General features: G+C 39.0%; 1 pseudogene across 1 annotated transcript; it reads left to right on the forward strand.

Annotated features, from left to right (window-relative positions):
- Positions 1–374: 374 nt before the first annotated feature.
- Positions 375–13,483, forward strand: LOC309649412 (signal recognition particle 9 kDa protein pseudogene; annotated as a pseudogene). Its single transcript has one exon. The product of its transcript is annotated as a signal recognition particle 9 kDa protein pseudogene (transcript).
- Positions 13,484–17,877: the final 4,394 nt, after the last annotated feature.

The raw sequence follows: 17,877 nt of genomic DNA on the forward strand, positions 1-17,877 counted from the left end.
CAAGACATCCCACTAAATAATATAGCTAGCAAAAATGGGATTTTTTAAAGGTTGGGGCGCTACGGTATTAGCACACTCTAAACCAGGAATTAATTTTATTTAATAAACCTGAACCCGTCGGCCAACTCCCCCCTCCCTCCGCCCCCGCAGGGCGTTCTGAAACAAACCAACCAACCCTGCGGAAAAATAAAAGGGCGTTTTAACCGGGTGGGCTTTTAAAAAAATCCCTGTGTTCACTTTTAATCCCGAGACCCTGAGAGTCGGAGGTTGGGAAACCAAGTAGATTAGCCCAAGCGCCTAGGCCGCCCACCAAGTTCTGTCGGAAAGGGGAAGGGCCCGGCCGCAGCTCGGAGTTTACCACTCAGGTTCCGAGCCGGAGTCCCGGTTCCCCCCTTGAGAGCCGACTTCCCAGGCGCGCTGCATGGACCCGGAAGACTTCCCGCCGCGCGGCGCCTCCAGCCCAGCCGCGTCCCTTGTCCAGCAGTCCCCTGCCGGGACAACCACAGCTTCGCTACCACGTTTAGTACAGTCCGCCAGGACTGCTTTTATTGGCCCGGCGCTCGTTGGGGCTTCTTGTGGGGGCGGGCTTCCGAAGGAAACGGTAGCCAATGGGAAACACGATCAACTGTTAATAGACAGAACACCGTCTCCAGGCAACGCAAAGGGGGAAGGCAAGAACGCGGGTATCCTCAAATATGTATAAACAGAGCTCTTATTCAATGGATGTGCAAAGGAGGGGAGGTTTCGCTCATGTTGGCCAATAAGAAGCGTTTGCGGTCGACTCGCCTACAAACATTAACAAAAGGTGTCCTGCGAGTCTAGTCTCAGCTTCAGAATTCCTGCGCTGGGCACCCCGCCCGGACTTTACAATCAACCCTTCGCGCTGTTTGCTCCTTCTCTGAGATTTACACCCGGCGCTGGAGACCCTCCGGCCTTGTCCAGGTGCTACGACCCCGTTAACTCCGAGACCTGACTTTGCACACAGCCGGTCTCATCACTGGGCTAATAAATCATAAGTAATAAAATTAAGGAAATGGACAAGGGGAGACATTAATGCAAGAAATCAAACAGACGCTTTCTGTGAAGCTCCCCTATGCAAAACCGAGCCCAGGGGCAGGTTGCACGTTTCTAACCAGCAATCAATACAGAGTGGGCAGGCAGCAGACATTGCATTTAATTCAAATGACAGCCATTTCAATGTTCTACCGCTTACCTCAGGTTCTGAGCGCAACGCTGCGCTTATAAGCAACAACCGACTGGTATAGTTTCAGCAAACTCCTTTTCGTGTGCGTATTTAAATTTTTTCCATTTCAAAGGGGTTCTTGGCCTTGCTGCATTTTTTTTTTTTCTTGGTCACCCCAGAGACCCACGGTGCCCCTCGACTTTAATCTCCACCCACAGAGTCCAGAGCCCCATTCTTCCACTTGGAGACTGTTCCCAAAATAGTATTATTATAGTATATATAGTTTAGTATTACGCAGAAAATACGCGTAAAAACCTTGCCATTCTTCGATATAGATCCCTACATTACAAGCTGGTGAAAACTGAGAATTTTAACCGGAATATGTTTTTCTTCTATTTGAATCCAAACATTTCTATCTCCTTTACAATTGTTGGGCAGAGTTTCAAAATCAAGCAATAAACTCCCTTAAGTTTATCCTTATGTACAGTGCCCCCTCCACATATATAGGATCAAATGCAGGCCACATCCTTCCTAGCACCAAGGATTGGGAGACTCACATCCCAGATTATCCACCTCAGTGCCTTCCAAGGTGTTAAAATCAAACTGCTCACGACAGAAAATGGATGCCTCAAGAAGTGACAGTGACCCAGCAATTCCACTTTTAGGTATATAGTCAAGAGAAATGAAAACATATGTTCACACAAAATCTTGTACCTGAATGTTCTTAGCATTCATAATAGCCCCAAAGTGGAAACAACCCAATATCCATCAACCGATGAATATATAAATAAAATGTGGTATATCCAGACAAATGAATAATACTCAGCAATAAAAAGGAATGAAGTACTGATACATGCTACTGTGAAACAGAATAAAGGAAATCTCATTTAAAATGGAGGCGGAAGGGGGAGACCTCACACACTACCACTTGATTTCAATTACACACCCCAAGAGGAAGTGGTACAGACCTGAAGGGAAAGAATTCTCCTTGCCCAGCAACAAGCCCAGCCAATGTGAAACGCTGCACCATGAACTCTTTCATCCAATGGTTTAGTTCAAAACAGCCCCTCCCAGCCTCCTCCTTTTTCTGTTCCTCTCCTTTGCCAGTTGTACTTGCCTATAGTTTTTCCTATAACATGCTTGTCCTGAAATGCAGTTCTTTGCTTCCCCTGAATAAGCCCATTTTGCTCATAAAATAACTGGCCATTTTATTTTTAAGGTTGACACTACACCATGGATGAACTTAGAAAACACTGTGCTAAGTAAAAGAAGCCAGTCACAAAGACCACATATTATGTGATTCCACTTACATGAAATGTCCAGACTACACCAATATATAGAGACAGAAAGTAGATTAGTGGTTGTCCAGGAGTAGGGGAGTTGGGAGGAAATAGAAGAGTGGATTTAGGATTTCTTTGGGGGTAATGAAAATGTTCTAAATTTGTGGTGATGTTTGCACGACTTTGTGAATATACTAAAAGTCATTTAATTTTTTTTTGTAACCTACTTGTTTTTTGTTTATTTGAGATATAGTTCATATTCCACAAAACTTACCATTCACCAATTTTAAAGTGTACAACTCAGTGGTTTTTAATATATTCACAGGGTTGTGGAAATACCACCACTTATGCCTGGGCATTTTCATGACCCCATAAAGAAACTCCATGCCATTAGTAGCCACTCCCCATTGCCTTTTTCCTAGCCCTGGAGACCAGTGATCTACTTTCTGTCTCTATGGATTTGCCTATTCTGAACACTGCATATAAATGCATATATGCAGTATTTGGATATTACATCTATGGATGCATATGATTTGCATACATATGTGGCCTTGTGTTTTGGCTTCTGAGCAATGTTTTCAAGGTTCATCCATGTTGTAGTGTGTCGTCACTGCTCATTCCTCTCTATGGCCAAGAAAGATTCCACTGTATGGAGAGACACATATTGTCTATCCATTCATCAGTTGATGGATATTTGTTCTCTTTTTTGGCTATTAGGAATCATGCTGTTCTTAATAGTCAGGTACACATTTTTGTGAACATATGTTTTCAACTCTCTTGGGTATAAACCTGGCTGGTCATACGGTAACTCTACGTTTACTTTTTTGAGGAACTGCCAAACGATTTTCCAAAGCTGCTGCATCATTTTACATTCCCACCGTCAGTGTATGAGAGTTCTGATTTCTTGATATCCTGGACAATGCTTGTTATTGCCCATTTTTCTTTTCCTGTACTCATCCTAGTAGGTGTGAAGTGGTTTCTCATTGTGCGTTTGATTTGCATTTTCCTAGTGACTAAGGAAATTGTGTATATTTTCATGGGCTTATTGAACTTTTGTATACCCTCTCTGGAGAAACGTCCATTCAAATCCTTTGTCCATTTTTCAATTGGGTTGTCTTCTTATTATTGAGTTGTGTTTTTTATATATTCTGGGTAATAAATACTTAGCAGATATATGACTTGCAAATATTTTCTTCCATTCTGTGGATTTTTTCACTTTCTTGACAGTGTTCTTTGACACATGAAAGTTTTAAAATTTGATGAAGTCCCATTAATTTTTTTCCTTGGTTGCTTGTGGTTTAGATGTCATAGCTAAGAAATCATTGTGTACTCTAAGGTCATAAATATTTACATCTACGTTTTCTTCTTTGTTTGTTTTGTTTTGTTGGCTGTGCAGCTTGCAGGATCCCAGCTCCCCGACCAGGGACTGAACCCCGGTGCCTCAGCAGTGAAAGTGTGGAGTCCCAACCACTGGACTGCCAGGGAATTCTCACATTTTCTTCTAAAAGTTTTACAGTTTTAGAGGTTACATTTGGGTCTTTGATCAATTTGAATTAACTTTTGTATATGGTATGGTTAGGGATCCAACTTCATTCTTTTGCAGTGGTCCCAGTACCATTTGTTGAAAAGAATATTCTGATCCCATTAAATGAGCTTGTCACCCTAATTGAAATCAATTGCCTATAGGTGTATGGGTTTGTTTCTGGACTCTCTAATCTGTTCCATTAATCCACATGTCTATCCTGATGCCAGTACCACATTGTCTGGATTACTGTTACTTTGCAGTAAGTTCTGAAATTGGGGAGTGTGAGGTCCTCCAACTTTGTCCTTATTTTCCAAGGTTGTTTTGACTATTCTGGGTCCCTTGCATTTCCTAGTGAATATTAGGATCAGCTTGTCAGTGTGTTTTTCCGCACTTTGCTTTCTTTCACTTAGTGTCTCCTGGGGTTGGGTCCACGTTATTGTAGGAACCATCCTGTGGTTTCTAGCGATGGCAGGTCACTCCTCTGAAAGGAGGGACTAACTCATGTCACCTGGTTATTCTTGGTTACGTGGTCAAGAAAAGAAAGTCAGCCTTCATGTCCACAAGAGGCAGCTGAGGGCACCGGTGTCCCTCCCTAAATGGCAGAGGGAAGCCCTAACGTGGCCAGGGGGCATTGTCAGCCCAAAGCGGAGTCCGGGAAGGGCTGGGAGCCCCAGAGGCCGCCCCACCGCACCACGGAGCACCGCAACCGAGCGAAAGCGCCCTGCGCCCTAAAAGCCATTTAATTTTACACTTTCAGTGGGTGATTTGTACGGTATGTGAATTATATCTCAATAAAACAGTGTCTGTGTATCTTTTTATATAGTATTTCCTCCAAAGTCCACATTTTTGTAATTGACAGAGAAATCAAGATTTAGTTCGTGTCATTTCAGATGCCCTAGGACCATTATTTCTAAAACATCTCCATGGAGTTTTCCCACTAGTTCCTAAAGAATTTTACTCTTTTTAAGGTTTTCATCAGAATTTTTTTAAGGAAACAAAGTATATATTTAGTGATCTGAGACAAGTGAATGAACTTATGATCTGCAGAAGCCAAAAACAGATAATAATATTTAAAAAACCCTCATTCTTATATCTGCATCTTTAGTGTCCTTGAATTATATACAAGAATTGTGACTTCTATGATTGAAAATAAATGCGTATGACAAGGATTCAATAAAGGATAGGCACTAATAAACGGTACTCCATACTTACTGGGGTGAGGTCTTTAAAGATGCTACTACAGTAAGAAAAAAGAAAAAGAAAAGGCAAAGAAACTGCATTGGCCACCAAGATGCTAAAATCTACCTAAGTCAGGTATTCAGCACACACACACACTAAATGGATGTGTAAAATGGTCAACACAGTCTCCTTGAATATAACCCCTTATTAATAGGTCTGTGGAGTAAGAGATGGTGTTCTACGGAGTCAGGGATGGGAAAGTCTGTGGGGTCAGGGATGCGAGAATCTGCATTATCAGTGATGGGGTGTCTGTGAAATCAGTGAAGGGGCTACGTGAAGGCCAGACCTGTGGGGTCATTGATCAGGATCTGTGTGTCAGTGGTGGAGATTGTGTAAGGTCAGTGAGTCAGTATGTATTCGGGGTCCGGCCAAGTGCACCGATTCCACCCACCACTGGGTGCGGTCTGGAGGGACAGTGACACCTCGGAGTGAAGGGCGGGGTTGGTGGTGGTTTTTTAGAAACGGCAGACACCCAAACACCGGAGGCTTTTAGGAAGAAGTTTTTGTCTGGGTCGCATCAGGGTCCAATGGGAGACCTGGTGGGAGGTACCGCCGGGATGTAAATAACTGGTGAAGGCGGGGCCTCTCAACAACAAAGGAGCCAATTGGAGGCCTGGGACGCTAGGCCATTGCTGTGAGTGACCGGCAGGGACAAGCCCTCCCAACAAAAAAGGGCCCCTGGGAAAGAAATCCGTGAACCAGCGGACACTGAGACATTGCTATGGGAACCAAGGGCTTTTCAGGTCCGACGATTTCTCTTTGTCTAACTGGCGAGCTTTCGTCCAGCGCGTCCCCCTGAGGGTCCAGTGTGCAGTCTCCCGCCGTTTTCTCTAATCTGGGGGCTATGTGTTTCCTTCGTCACTGCGCGAGTCTCACTCGTCTCCTACCCCAGGCATTTGCCGCGTGTTGCTAGACATGCCCTCTCTCGCTCTACCCAAGAGAGCAGTTGGGATTTGGGGGGAGGGGGCAGGTGCGGGGTAGCTATGGCGGGGTGGGGTTGGGGGAGGGGAAGAGAACAGAGTCCTTTACCACACCGTAGCCCACTTAGATTCCCCAGTCTGTGATAGGAGAATCATCTTTTCCGCAGGGTTTTAAATCCGAGGCACTTGGGGAAAGGGCAGAGTTGCAGCATGGCAAAGTTGGGGATTGGAGCGGTGGGAGATGTGTCCACGTGAGTCAGTATCATTATTCCTGGCACCCTATATTTGCCTGCTCAGGTTTCCCAGTCTGTACCAGGTGCACCGCTGACCCGCAGGGGTCTGAGGGGAAGTCAGTCCCAAGTCTCTGCTCCCCTGGGCTGCGACGGTCCAGCTACCGCAGGGGGTCTTCCAGGTCCCGACGGAGAGGGGTAAGGGACTGAATAGCACCACGAGTATGGGGTCAGAAGGACCAAGACAACTGATGGTTGCAAGGCACTTTATTTAGAATTTACTGAATCTTATACAGACAGAAGAGGAGCTCATTATTAGACAATGAACCCATAGAACTGCTTATCGTCTCAGTTCAGTCACCACCATGGACGTCAACAAGTTTACAACGACCATCCTTGAACATTATCTTCCCTTAACCAGGCACACACACAGCCCCCAGCCATAAGGAACAACCAGGACTCTCAGTTCCCTGAGGTCTCCCGGCTTGAGATAGCTTTGCTAATCTCTTTTACATTCCTCAGGCCTGGGACAAAGAGTGCATTCCAAGTCAAGGGTAAGGGCTTTGCTTTTTGTGAGAGACATACTGTCTCCTCCAGGAGTTACCTCCGGCTAAGACTGCATGCCTCCCACACTGGGCTGGATTGGAATTTGCTCCCAGAGGCTTCAATCTCAACGTACACATCCTGGGTGGAGGGGATAGTGTCTTTTGACTTTTAAATATTCAGTTTTTGCATAGTTACATTTATCAGTCTCTTCCTTTATGGATTCTGGGTTCTGTTTCTTATACGCAAAGATATCCTCGTGCTTAGATTAAAAAAAAAACTTTGTCACCTAATTGTTATAGTTTTGATTTTTAAATTTCCCTTGGAATTTATTTCAGGGTAGAGTGTAAGGTAGAGATGTAACTATTTTTTTCCCAGATGGATAAACAACTGTCCAAACACCATTTACTGAAGAGTCATCTTTTCCCCCTCTCTTCCATGTTTGTTACTGTCCCAATAACACACTGAAGTTCTGCAGACTATTTGACTTCTGATAGGGCAAGTCCTTCCATTATGTAATTATCTTCCAAAACTTTTCTGGCTCTTCTGGCCCATTTTGTCTTGCAAATGAGTATCAGGATGGGCTACTCAAATTCTACTAAAGAAACGATGCTGGGATTCTGATTGAAATGGCCTAGAATTTATAGAATATTTTAGAAAGAACTGACATTTTAACATTAAATCTACCTATTGGGAATTATGGTATCTGTTTCCTTTTATTCAGGTCTTCTATGTCTTTCAGTAAAATCTTATACTTTTATTCAAGTAGATCTTCCATAATTCCTTTTAGACCTATTCTGAGGCTTTATTCTAAGACCTATTCTTAGACCTATCCTAAGTTTTTATTTAGTTTTATAATGATATATATTAATTGTGTTATTACATTTTCTAAGTAATTGTTACCTGTGTGTACATTTTTTAGTGTTGATCTTTTTTTAAATTAATTAATTTATTTTTATTTATTTATTTGGCTGTGCCGGGTCTCGGTTGCAGCATGCGGGATCTTCGCTGCGGCGTGCACGATCCTTAGTTGCACATGCGGGATCTTTAGTTGCGGCATGCATGTGGACTCTCAGTTGTGGCATGCTAACTCTTAGTTGTGGCATGTGGGATCTAGTTCCCTGACCAGGGATTGAACCAGACCCCCTGCTTTGGGAGCTCAGAGTCTTAGCTGCTGGACCACCAGAGAAGTCCGTAGTGTTGATCTTATTTGTTTTTGTTTTTTATTGAGGTATAGTTGATTTACAGTGTCATGTTAGTTTCAGATGTACAGCACAGTGACTAAGTTATAAATATATACATATACATATTCTTTTTCATATTCTTTCCCTTATAGGTCATTACAAAATAGAGTATACTTCCCTATGCTATACAGTAGGCCCTTGTTGGTTATCTATTTTATATATAGTAGTGTGTATATGTTAATGATCTTATTTAAGAATATAAAACATATATAGAAATAGTTTCGTTTTGTGTATATAAATTATACATAGTTTTATATCTGGTTTGATTAGTTAACATTATCTCTTGGGAATTTTTCCATCTTGGTACATATAGATCTTATATTTCTGGTTTTCTTTTAAGCTGCATATTGTTTCATAGTAAAAATGAGCCGGGATTGGCTGGGCCCCTGCCGCGGTAGGTGGCTGCGAGAGGTAGGGAGGTAGGTGGGCCGCATCGCGCCGCCTCCACCTCCGGTCCGTAGCTTTGCCTCTCTCTCCTGTTCTGCCGCGGGCCCACGATGCCACAGTACCAGACCTGCGAGGAGTTCAGTCGCGCAGCGGAGAAACTCTACCTCGCAGACCCTATGAAGGCACGTGTGGTTCTCAAATATAGGCATTCTGATGGGAGTTTGTATATTAAAGTAACAGATGATTTAGTTTGTTTGGTGTATAGAACAGGCCAAGCTCAAGGTGTAAAGAAGATTGAGAAATTCCACAGTCAACTAATGCAACTTACGGTGGCCAAGGAATCTGCAGTGTTGCCATGGAAACGGACTGAATGGTTTGAAATGAAGACTGTTTGTCATGTTCTTAGGAAGTAAATATCTTTTGAATTTGAGAAAGTGTTGGGACAGAAAATACTTTATGTAACTAAGTGGGCTATTCAGAAGCCAAGAGATCATTTTTTGTACTTTGTTTTTTAATGTTTACTTTAGAGAGCTAGGAATGTAAATGCTTTCAGTTAGAAAGCCTTTATTTATTTTTGGAAATGGAACAAGGAATGCCTCTATCTTGGAAACTTTTTGCAGATTGTTTGATGTTAGGCAAAATAAATAATTACTCTCCGGTAAGTTTGTATCAGTAATTTGAAAATGAGCTATCAAGAAAAGCCAATTCTTCCTTAAATTTAGTTAATCTGTCTTTAAAATAAAATTAAATGTAACCATTTTGCTGGATTGATATATTTCTTTTGGAGCATGAATTGTGTACTGTTGATGATCAGCAAATATAAAATACGGTAACTGGAATTAACTGTGCACAGCAGTATAGCTGATTATATATGGTAGTGTAGTCTCAATTATATCTAAAAATAACTATGAAAACAAGTATGCTTTACCTTAAACTTTACAAATTTAAACTATATATTTTGTTGTTGTTGTTTTTTAACATCTTTATTGGAGTGTAGTTGCTTTGCAATGGTGTGTTGGTTTCTGCTGTATGGCAAGGTGAATCAGCTGTACATAAACATGTGTCCCCGTATCTCCTCCCTCTTGCGTCTCCCTCCCACCCTCCCTATCCCACCCCTCTGGGTGGACACAGAGCACCGAGCTGATCTCCCTGTGCTGTGTGGCTGCTTCCTGCTGGCTGTTTTACATTTGGTAGTGTATGTGTGTCCATGCCACTCTCTCACTTCATCCCAGCTTGCCCTTCCCCCTCCCCGTGTCCTCAGGTCCATTCTCTACGTCTGCGTCTTTGTTCCTGTCCTGCCCCTGGGTTCTTCAGAACCTTTTTTTTTTTTAAGATTCCATAAACTATATTTTTAAATATAAGGGATTCATAGTATCATTAACTTGTTGAGCAAAGACTTACTTTGAATCTAATTTTCAGTGCTCAGAAACATCTGCCATTACTTTAAATGCATGAACAGAACACTCACTAATGGACTGAAACCACCATATTACAGAAATATTTGCCACATATTTGCCATCTACATTTTCTCAGAAGGGCTAAGGATCATTTGAACTGTTAAATTTTTGCATACCTCTATGACACCCCAACCCATTTCTCTCATTACTTAACCAAGGTGCTAAGCATGACTGTCACAACTGTTCTCCATTAAACCAGAAGTATGATATTATTTGATATTTATATTTGTAACCTGAATTTTACCACCTAAATATAATGTTCACATGTTGATTCCTACATTAAAATATTTTTTGTTAGGAAAAAAAAAAATGAGCCATGGTTATTTACCCATTCCTGTACTGGTGGATATTTAAATTATTTTCAATGCTTTGTTTTCATTGAAACACTGTACTGAGCATTTGTTCTAGGTTGGAATTGCTCACTGAAGAGTCTGTGAATTTCAGCTTTTAATGGGCACTGAGACTGTCTGGATAAATGTTCTTTCCCAGAAGCCACCCATGAGGGTGCCTTTTTCTACCACAGCTGCCAACACATGACCACTCAGAACCATTTGTGGCCCCTTGGACCATTAGTCTGCAGCTGCAGGGAATAGACTGTTTTCCTCCCCTTCTTCTTGGCTGCTCTTTCCTTTTAGAATTTCTATGAGATGAGAATACAGTAGACCTTCAGATTCCTCTATGACCTTCAGCTGTTGTTTCATACTTGCCATTTGCACTGCATCCTGGCAAATTCCTCAGATCTATCTTCCTGTTTAACATGTCCAACTTAAACCGTATTTATTCTTCCATCCAGCCCACTTATTATACTATTTTTATTTCAGTGATTTCACTTTTTATTTCCAAGTTATTTTGCTGATAATTTTTAAAGAAGTAATAACCTCTCACATCTCTCTGAGTAATTAGACTCATTCTAACATTCTGCCCTATTTGCTTTATTAGCCTTATCCCCTGGTTCTATAATTGTTTAGCTTTTTAACTACAAGCTACCCTGGATGTTGCAAAAATAGTACAGAGAGTTTCTGTGTGTTATCATCTTCCCCCAAATGTTAACGTCGGAAATAACTATAGCACAATTATCAAAACCAAAAAATTAACATTATACAATTACGAAGTGGTTTTCTCCTAATAGGATATTTATGCTTAACATATCTGTGTGCTTATGATTTAAACTCACTACTCCCTTCATTTTCAAGGATCCTATCTATTTTGTTTTCCTCTTCTTTTCTTTCCTGCCTTTGGTTCTACTCATTTGTTTAGTTTTTTTTCTCTTCTAGTGGTATAGAATTTTAATCTCCTTTTGCCCTATTTATTTATTTATTTTTTAACATCTTTCTTGGAGTATAATTGCATTACAATGGTGTGTTAGTTTCTGCTTTATAACAAAGTGAATCAGCTATGCCATATTTAATATTATTCCTTGCTTTCTATTTGTTTGATATTTTAATATTGCTATACCTGAATCTTTTGTTAACATTTTCCTGTGATATCTTTTTAAAAAATCCCTGTATTTTCAACCTGTACAAGTCTATTTTAGTTGTTTCTTAAAAACAGCATGTAGCTCAAAATTTCTTTTCCAATCTTAGAATCTTTGTCTTTCCATCCAATAACTCAACACATTATTTTATTGAATTAATAATAATAGTAATAGTAACAATATTTTGAACAATTATTATGTGCCAGGCCTATGTGTAGTATTTTATACTGATTATAACAATGGATTATGGATTATACCATTTCATCCTAAGAAATGTACAATTATTCACATTTTTTAGATGTGGAAAATAAGACCAGAAAAGGTACTAGGAAGCTTTGCCCAATGTTACACAGAAAGTGGGAAGCAAGAATTTGTACCCACAAAGATTGGCTTCCAAGTCCACAAGCTTAGTCACTATGATATAACAAGCTTAGTCACTAAGATATATTGCTACTTTTTGACTCATTTTTAAAAAATTCTGCTTTTCTTTTTCCCTATGCCTTCAGGCATTTTTGATCAGTTTTCTTCCTCCATTTATTTAATTCTATATGGAAAAGTCAGTATTCCCCCTCAAGCTACATCCTCTGACCCAGTTCAAATATTGAATATTGGGCTTCCCTGGTGGCGCAGTGGTTAAGAATGCACCTGCCAATGCAGGGGGACATGGGTTCGAGCCCTGGTCCGGGAAGATCCCACATGCCGCGGAGCAACTAAGCCCGCGCATGTGCCACAACTACTGAGCCTGCGCTCTAGAGCCCATGAGCCACAACTACTGAGCTCGAGTGCCACAATTACTGAAGCTCACGTGCCTAAAGCCCGTGCTCCACAACAAGAGAAGTCACCACAATGAGAAGCCCATGCACAATAGTGAGTAGCCCCCACTCACCACAACTAGAGAAAAACCCGTGCGCAGCAACAAAGACCCAACACAGCCAAAAATGAATAAATAAATAAATATATAAAAAGAAAGTACAGTTCATCCACTGGGGAGGGTGGGAAGGAAATTAATAGAAACTGTCCCTGAAAAAGCTCAGACAGACAAAGAATTTCTAGACAAAGACCTAATAGACAAAGACTTTAAATCAATTATTTTATATATGTTCAAAGAGTGAAAAGAAACCACAAGAACAATGTTTCACCAAATAGAAAATATCAATAAAGAAAAAGAATTTACAAAAATGAACTACATAGAAATTTTGGAGCAGAAAAGTACAATAATTGATATGAAAAATTCACTAGAAGATTCAATAGCAGATTTGAACAGGCAGAAGAAACAATTGGCAAACTTGAAGATAAATCAAATGAACTTATCCAGTCTGAGGAGCAAAAAGAAAAAGAAAAAGAAAAATGAATAAGAGACCTGTGGGACATTTTCAAGCATACAAACATACATAAAATGGTAGTCTCAAACTGGGTAGGGGAGAGGAATAAAGAATATTTGAAAGTAATGGCCAAAAACTTTCCAAATTTGATGAAAAACATGGACCTATACATCTAAGAAGCTCAAGAAACTCGAAATAGGACAAATTGAAAGAGATTCACAGGCAGACACGTTATAATCAAATTGTTGAAAGTCAAAGATAAGGAGAGAATATTTAAAGCAGTAAGAGAGAAGCCATTCATCATGTATACGGAATCATTAACAAAATTAACAGCTGATTTCTCATTAGAAACCATGAAGGCCAGAGGCAGTAAGATGACATATTCAAAGTGCTGAAAAAGAAAAACCAAAATTGTCAGTCAAGATTTCTATAGCCAGTTAAACTATCCGTTAAAAATAAAGAAATTAAGACGGTCCCAGATGAAAGTTCATTAGTATTGACCTGCCCTTCAGAGAATGCTAAAGAGAGTCCCTCAGGCTGAAACAAAATGACACTAGAAAATAACCCAAATCCACATGAAGAAATAAAGAATGCCAGTAAAAGTAACTACATAGGTAAATATAGAAGTCAGTATTAGTGTATATTTGGTCTATAACTCATTTTGACCCCTATATGAATTGAGACAACTGCATGGGGACTTCCCTGGTGGTTCAGTGGTTAAGACTCCATGCTCCCAACACAGGGGGCCTGGGTTCAATCCCTGGTCAGGGAACTAGATCCCACACGCTGTAACTAAGAGCTCACATGCCACAACTAAAGATCCCACATGCTGCAACAAAGGTCCCGCATGCAGCAACAAGGATCCCATGTGCCACAACTAAGACCTGGCACAGCCAAATAAATAAATAAATATTTTTTTAAAAAGCCAACTGCATGAAAAAATAATTATAAATCTATATTGATGGGCACACCTGTATAAAGATGTAATTTGTGACAATAATAAAAAGAGGGGATAGAGCTGTAAAGGAGCAGAGTTTTTGTATACTACCGAGGCAAAGTTGGTATTAATTCAAACTAGATTGTTATAAGTTTAAAATGTCAATTGTAGGGAATTGCCTGGTGGTCCAGTGGTTAGGACTCAGCACTTTCACTGCTGTGGCTCAGGTTCAACCGTGGTCGGGGAACTAAGAGCCCGCAAGCCACACTGTACGGCCAAAAATAAAATGTCAATTGTAATCCCAAGAAATCACTAAGAAAAAAAAATATATATATATACAGAAAGAGAAATGAGGAGGGAATCAGAATGGTACAGTACAAAAAAATTCGATTAAAAATAAAAGAAGGCAATAATGAAGGAATTTGAGGAACAAAACATGTATAACATATGAAACAAATAGCAAACTGGCAGAAGTCCTGTCTTATCAGTAATTATTTAAATGTAAACAGATTAAACTCTCCAATTAAAGGCAGAGATTGGCAGACAAGATTTTTTAAAAGATCTAATTATATGCTCTCTACAAAAGACTCACTTTAGATCCAAAGACACAGTTTCAAAGTGAAAAGATGGAAAAAGATATTTTATGCAATTAATAATTCAAAGAGACTTGGAATTGTTATAATATTAGACAAAATAGACTTTAAACCAGAAAACATTACAAAAGACAAGGACATTATACATAAATTAAAATGTCAATCTATCAAAAGATATAACAATTACAAACATATATGCAACTAACAACAGAGCCCCCAAATATATGAAGTAAAACTGACAAGATTGAAAGGAGAAATAGTTCAATAATAATGGCTGAAGACTTCAATACCTCACATCCTTTAATGGACACACAACAAGATAGAAGATCAACAAGGAAATAGAAGAATTGAATAACACTATAAACTGACTAGACTGAACAGACATATATAAAACACTCCACCCAACAACATCAGAATAAACAGTTTTCTCAAGTGTACATGAAATATTCTTCAGGACAGACAATACATTATATCACAAAACAAGTTTCAATAAATGTATAAACTCTGAAACCATACATAGTATCTTCTCTGACCAAAATGGAATGAAATTAGAAATCAACAGCAGAAGGAAATATGAATATTCACAATACATGGAAATTAATTCACATTCTTAATCAAAGAAAAAAATCACAACAAATTTAGAAAATACTTTGAGATAAATGAAAACAAAAACACCACACACTAAAATTTATGGGCTACAGCTAATGCAGTACTCAGAGGGAAATTCATACCTATAAACTGCTACATTAAAAGGAAGAAAAATTTCAAATCAATAACCTAACCTTCCACCTTAAGGAACTAGAAAAAGAAGAGCAAAGAAATGTAAAGTAAGCAGAAGGAAGGCAATGATAAATATTAGAAAGGATATAAACAAAAAAATAGAAAAACAGTAGAGAATCAACAAAACCAAAAGTTAGTTCCTTGAAAATATCAACAAAATTGGTAATAATAGACTAAGAAAAAAAGGGAGAAGATTCAAGTTACTAATATCATGAATGAAAGAGGAGACATTACTACTGACCTTACAGAAATAAAACGGATTATAAAATAATATTATGAACAATTTTATGGTAACAAATTAGACAACCTAGATGAAATGGGAAAATTCCTAGAAACACACAAACTATCAAAACCTATTCAAGAGAAGTATGCCTTTCTATGACAAGAGATTGAATCAGTAAACAAATAACTTCTGTTATGGACTGAACGTTTGTATCTCCCACAAAATTAATATTGAAGCCCTAACCTCCAACATGATGATATTTGGATGTGGAGTCTTTGGGAGATGATTAGGTTTAGATGAAGTCAGGATGGCAGGGTGCCCATGATGGGACTAGTAAGAAGAAGAAACCAGAGAGTGCGCCCTGTCTCTCCCTCTCTCTGTCTCTCAGTCTCTCTTCTCTGCCATGTGAGGATACAGCAAGAACAGACACCATATCTGCTGGCCCCTTGATCTTGGACTCCCCAGCTTCCAGAACTGTGAGAAATAAATGTTTGTTGTTTAAGCCACCCAGTTTATGGTATTTTGTTATAGCACCTCGAATTGACTGAGACAACTTCTAACAAAGAAAAGTTAAGAATCAGATGGCTTCACCAGTGAATTCTACCAAACAATTAAAGAAAAATTAACAATACTTCTCAAATTTTCCCCTCAAAAAGAAAAGGAGGGAACACTTCCTAACTCATTCTACGGGGCCAATATTACCCTCATATCAAAGCCAGTTATATACATCACAGAAGAGAAAAACTAGAGACCAATATTGTTTATGAATATAGATGCAAAAATCCTCAACAAAATAATAGCAAATTGAATAAAGCAGCTTATAAAAAGAATTACTGTATGCACTATGACTAAATGGAATGTATCCCAGAAATGCAAGGCTGGTTCAATACTGGAAAATCCATTAATGGAATACATTATATTAACAGAATGAAGGAAAAAGGGCATGTATGAAAATACCTATAACTAATATCTCACTTAATGGTGAAAGCTTTCCTTTCTAAAACAAGAAACAATACAAGAATATCTGCTCTCAACAGGTCTCTTAAACATTGTCCTGGAAGTTCTAGCCAGGGCAATTGGGCAAGAAAAAGAAATAAATGGTATCCAAGTTGAAAAGCAAAAAATAAAACTATCTTTATTCACAGATAATATGATCTTATAGAAAACTCTAAAGAATCCACTAAAAAACCATTAGAGCTAATAAACGAGTTCAGCAAAATTGCAGGATACAAAATTGATATACAAAACTCAGTTGTATTTCCGTACAACCAGCAATGAACAACCCAAAAATGAAATTAAGAAAACAATTCCATTTACAATAACATTAAGAAGATACTTAAGAATAAGTTTAACTAATGAGGTATAAGACTTGTACACTGAAAACTACAAAACATATTGTTGAAAGAAATTAAAGAAAACCAAATAAACAGAAAAACATCCTGTGTTCATGGACTGGAAGACAATGTTGGTAAGATGACAATACTCCCCAAAGTTACGGCAGAGTCAGTGCAATCCATATCATAATCCCAATAGCCTTTTTTGCAGAAATGGACAAGCTGACTCTAAAAGTCATATTGTTATTGCAAAGGAATGGCCAAAAATATCTTTTTTCTTGAAGAACAAAATTGGAGGACTCACAGTTCTTGTTTTCAAAACTTACTACAATGCTACAGTAATCAAACCAGTATGGTACTGGCATAAAGACAGACATATAGATCAATGGAATTGATGTTGATTTTTTTTTTTTTTTTTTTTTTTTTTTTTGGCCATGGTGTGTGGCAGGCAGGATCCTAGTTCCCTGACCAGGGATTGAAACCGGCCCCTGCTGTGGAAGTGCAGAGTCCCAACCACTGGACTGCCAGGGAAGTCCCAGCTCAGTGGAATTGACTTGAGAGTCCAGAAATAAACCCATACATATAGTCAATTGATTTTCAACAAGGGTTCAAGACTAGTCAATGGGGAAAGAATAGTCTTTTCAACAAATGGTGCTGGGACAATTGGGTATCAACATACAAAAGAACTAATTTGGACTTCTACCTCATACTATATACAAAAATTGATTCAAAATGGATCAAACGTAAATGTAGGAGCTAAAACTATAAAACTCTTAAAAGGAAAAATAGGTATAACTTTTTGTGACTTTGCATTATGTAACTATTTCTTAAATATGACCACAAAAGCACAAGCATCAAGAGAAAAGAATAAATTGGACTTCATCAAAATTAAAAACTTTTACACATCAAAGGACACCAACAAGAAAATGAAAATACAACCCAAAGAGTGGGAGAAAATCTTTGCAAATAATATATTCATAAGGGCCTGGGATTATATAAATAACTATTACAACTCAAACACAAGAAGATAAACAATCCAATTTAAAAATGGGCAAAGCACTTGAATAGACATTTCTATAAAGAAGATATACAAATGGCCAGTAAACACATAAAGAGAAGTTCAACATCATTAGTAAATAGGGGAAAATAAATCAAAGTCACAGTAAGATACCACTTCACAGCCACTAGCATGGCTATGATTAAAAA

This window comes from Balaenoptera physalus, assembly GCF_965194825.1.
Source record: "Balaenoptera physalus genome assembly, chromosome: 19".
NCBI lineage: Eukaryota > Metazoa > Chordata > Mammalia > Artiodactyla > Balaenopteridae > Balaenoptera > Balaenoptera physalus.